Genomic DNA, 5,000 nt, shown 5'->3' on the forward strand with positions numbered 1-5,000 from the left:
CTTAGCTGAGCGTATTTGCTTATTGACTATATTTCTTTGTTTCTTAAATAATGCCCAATCGTTAGGATCATTTGTCTTGCTAGCTTTGATTTTTAATATGTCTCTATTATGCATAAGGTCTTTCAATTCAGAGGTAATCCACGGAGAACTCCTTGAACGAACGCGCATCGTTTTCAGTGGGGCATGTTTGTCAGCGATAGCCAGAAATGTACTTTTCCATTGCTGCCACATCACGTTTGGGTTGGAAGACTCGTAAACATTATCCCAACATTGAGATAGAATATCATAACGAAAATTTTGGCGATCGAAATTTCGGAAATTTCTATATGTAATAGAATTATGTCCATTAGACATCCCGTGCAGAGCAAGTTTTCTATACACATACACCATGCTATGATCACTTATCCCGATATGACAAACTCCCGAACAAGCAATCTTATCCGAGCAGTTGGTATAAATTAAATCAATTAGAGTTGATGAGGTGGGTGTTATCCTCGTCGGTTCAGAGATGAGCTGCTCGAGTCCGTAGACATCAGCAATACTCCTTAATTTGGATGTGTCATTATCATATCGAGTAGTGATCATGTCACAGTTCATGTCTCCCAGTACAAAAAATTCTACATTTTCACTATCCAATTTCCCGATTAGGGATTCAAATGGAGAAAAAATGCCAATGGGAGAGTCAGGTGGTCTGTACCAAGTAACAATCACAAAAGATTTTGAATTTGGCTTATGAATTTCCAAGCAAAGATTTTCTAATGCATCCATATGTAGGTCATTTCGTACGGTAAAATTGATTGAATTTTTTACATAGAAGCATACCCCTCCGCCGCCTTTTGTAAGTCTATCGCGGCGAATTATTTCGTATCCCGGAATATGAACATCATGATCTCGAATACTCTCGTTCAGTTTCGTTTCATTTATGGAAACAATATCGATATCATTGTTTGCTAATAGGATTCTTAATTCGTCTATATGTGTAGTTAATTGATTAATATTGAGTTATGCCATTCTAAAACCGCGCAAAGGAGGCAATATCGAGACAGATTTTTCGGCCCTTTGGTTGCTTAATGCATCCCGCACGGCATTGACGGACAGCCTATTATCTCATTCTAGGTGCGATTTAAAATTATTATAAAACTGCTCATTACCTTTAAAATTTAAGTGCAGTCCACCTTTGTTGAGTCCACTATGAGATATGTTCTCATGATGGATTAATTTCCATCCATTTTGATGGCAGAACTTCTTTAGATGCTTGTTGGCTGTTTTCACTGCCTGGTCAAGCTTATCTTTTCTGCATACAAGCTCCGAAAGCGTGACTATAGTATCGCAAGTGCCCTCAATCTGCCTCGCGAGATCCACAATCGATTCCGCAACAGCCTTTGGTTCCCTGGTTTTAAGATCATTAGTCCCAATGTGTAAAATCACTTCGTTGGGCGAAGATTCCAGATTAGGTTTGAGATAGTGATTCATGGCCTTTGTCGTAGCGCCCGAGAAAGGCTTGACTATAACCCTATGGCCAACTGCTTTTCCCAGGTCTTTTCCAGGTATTCTTGAGATCATCGAATCTCCTATGAGCAGGGTTGTGCGCTCTTTTGGTTGTTTTTCGGGTTCGGATTCTTTTCCTGTCAGGGTGTTATTAGGACCTCCTTTGTCTTTCGATTTCTTTCTTTTGTTCTTTGATTTCACAATGAAGCTTTGTTCTTTGTTGGCGCAAGGTGTTGATTCATCCATATTTTGGACAATGGTATGTTCGTTAAAGGTGTTATTCGTTGAACGGCATTGAGTAGCTGCTTCTCTGGATACGATTTGCAATGCAAAACTTAAAGAATCGCGTTCTTGGACTAACTTTTTATTTTCTTCCTTCAAAGATAGAATTATATCCCTAAGTCGAGAATTTTCGGATCTCAGGTCTTCCTCTTTAATAGGTTTCTCTTTTATAAGAGCCCATAAGTTCCGCACTTCAGATTTCAGACAGTCTAACTCCTCTTGTACTGATTTGGCGTTCTTGTTAAATGCCGGTGTAGAAGCTTCTTCTTCATTCACGAGAATAACCGAGTTGTCGTCGACCGGTAACTGGAGTAGCTTCTTCAGTTCAGCTTTCATAGCTGTTGCTTCCGGACCTTGAATTTGAAGGGTGCCGGTACTGTTGAATAAAACCAACGTGATTGTCTTCGACTTCAAAGAACTAGACCTTTCAGAGGGACTCGTGGTTGCAGAAACTTCCAAATTCAGGACTTTCGAACAAAATTCCTGAAGTTGTGTTAGGCTCCCTTTCCACTTAAATAGACTTTGTTTGTCGTCCCAATGTAAGTATTGGTTTAAGGGAGATGAGGAAGGTTCAGTGCCAACAAATTCGATGGAATTCGCGGAGCCCTCAGATACACGTCCGCACGCCATCACATTCGCCATCAGGTGTTCTCGCCGGAATCTCGTCCGGACCGGCAGCTTTGTTGGGGTCTAGCGATTTGAGAACAGCCTCAAACTCGTTGACATGCAACACGATGTCGTTGATGACAGGTTGTATAGTGGCCGTTGTTCAAGGCCACTCCCTTCCTTTTTCGATTGGCAATCCCTTCCTTTTTCGATTGGCACCCTCCAGAGAATCCTCAGAGACTCCGGATTCAAACCAGTCCAAGGATATCAGTGTTTAGGCCTAATTTTAGCGTTAATAGAGGTTTGGATCGTTTCAGCTATGGTGAAACAATGACCTGCAACCGCGACCAGCAACTACTTTCACCTCCACGAAAGAATGAATGAGCTCATAGATTTGTAATGTATCAGGCGAGCGGGCGAGCCCGCTACTGCGTTCCAAGGTCACTATGAGTCGTTTCGGCTGATATCAAGCCTCATCAGAACGCCTAGCTTATGAAAAGCGGACGTTTACGACTCCCGAAGGAGAAGGGCAACTGATATGAACAAGATGGAACGCTTGACGGTACTTAACGAAAAATTGTCATTTCTTGTTGCTTCACACTGGCTCCAGAATCTTCTTCTTATTTTTTTTTTCGTTGAGAAAAAAAAAATAGTTGTCTATGATGTTTTCAAGCAACTAGATCTCTGCCACTGATGCTGATTGGGCTGAGATCAGATTTGTGCGATTAAATCGCGGCATAACGGCAAGAGGATCCCGGACACCAATCGCACGGTTCGCTCTCTGTCGTCTATTGGTATACTCGTCTTCATGGCGTAGTGGAATGTTCTTAGCACCACGTAGCCGCACAAAAGGTAGCAAGCACCCTTCACAAGAGTTCTTCCTATGAAAGCTGCAGTTGTCTCCGCAGGTTGGATCAGTTGGTTTTGAGCTTGGTTGGTTGATGTTGTTGGTTGCGTGTTCATATCAGTTGCGGTTTACTTTCGTGGACGCATAATTCTTTATACTGGTGTGACGTCAATGCATACCAAACAACCATAGTGATTATCAACACAAAACCTATTTTTAGTAAGGGTGGTTGCCAGGATAATTTGGAATGTAATGTAAAGTAAGATGGTTTTCACAGTGACGTCATGAAATTCTAAAATCAAAATCGCAAGGGGTTCCGAATTTTTATCTATACGACGTTTAAGATGACCTAGAAATAAATAATTATATTTAAAAGTTACCAGTTCCGTAACGTCTTTCGTTTTAAAAATGCAGCATTTTGAATTTCCAAATTGTCACCTTGCGTGACACCAAGAAAAAAAACCAGTTTGGCTGAAAAAAATGTATCTCTTTAAGATTCTTCTAGTTTAAACGTTTCAAGGATATTAGGATATGTGTTTGAACACCTATGTACTGTCTTACGAGTGAAAAGTAAGCGCTTTTATCGCAAAGTGAACTCCAGATGTTTTTGTTGATTTCCGGCCGCCATATTGGTGGACCCAAGTGGTCCACTAACATGGCGATTCCATACAAAACTCCGCTAAATTTGCGTGGCTCTCTTCGGCAAATAACTCAGAAGCGATGTATCACACTGACAAGAACGCTCCTTGCTCTGGTCGCCAAGAAATCTAAACCACTTTGGATCGCGCGATGCGATCGACATTCGAACTCATTATTTTTGCCTATGGAAGGTGACAAGAGCGGTAATATGAATATTAAATCTTGTGTTGATTGACAGCATGTCTGCCGACCAATCAGAAGACTGCGTCCGCCGGCGGACGCAGCGAAATTGTGCTACTCAAGAAAGGCTGGTTTTCGGGCAGCCGGTTTTTCTCTCTCCTCTCCGCCCCCCTCCCCTCGCTCGCTTTGTCGACCCTCAACCCGGCCCAGACCTAGCCGCGCGAATCCAAGATGGCGACCGCATTACGAACTCCGGTTGTTTCGACTATCCAACCGCCTGCGTGCAGGCTATCGATATGTCTGCGCTTTCTAAATTTAACAAAGGCGGTAAATAATGGTGATTAACGTGTTTTCGAAATATGGATGGATTACTCCATATTGAAAAGTAAGATAGTCGCTTATGCGTTCAAGCAAATATTTAAACACCAGAGGCCTGGCTGATAAACTATGGGTGGACAAATAAAAAAAATTTTACACTAAGCACGTTCAAGCCCAGAATGGCTTATGTGCGGTGTAAAACGCACCAGTGACGTCAGAGCCCATAACCTCAGATATGGATTGAAAACTTAAGGGGTTTCTGGGGTCTTTAAAGTCTCCAGGGTCTTTAACGTCTCTGGGGTCTATTGGGTGTCTGGATCTCTGGGTCTTTGACTCTTCTGGGGTCTCTGGGTCTCTGGGGTCTCTGGGGTCTCTGGGTCTCTGGGTCTCTGGGTCTCTGGGTCTCTGGGTCTCTGGGGTCTCTGGGGTCTCTGGGGTCTCTGGGTCTCTGGGGTCTCTGGGTCTCTGGGTCTCTGGGGTCTCTGGGTCTCTGGGTCTCTGGGTCTCTGGGGTCTCTGGGTCTCTGGGTCTCTGGGTCTCTGGGTCTCTGGGGTCTCTGGGTCTCTGGGGTCTCTGGGTCTCTGGGTCTCTGGGTCTCTGGGCTCTCTGGGCTCTCTAGGCTCTCTGGGCTCTCTGGGTC

This window comes from Montipora capricornis, chromosome 11, assembly GCF_036669925.1.
Source record: "Montipora capricornis isolate CH-2021 chromosome 11, ASM3666992v2, whole genome shotgun sequence".
NCBI classification, from domain to species: Eukaryota; Metazoa; Cnidaria; class Anthozoa; order Scleractinia; family Acroporidae; genus Montipora; species Montipora capricornis.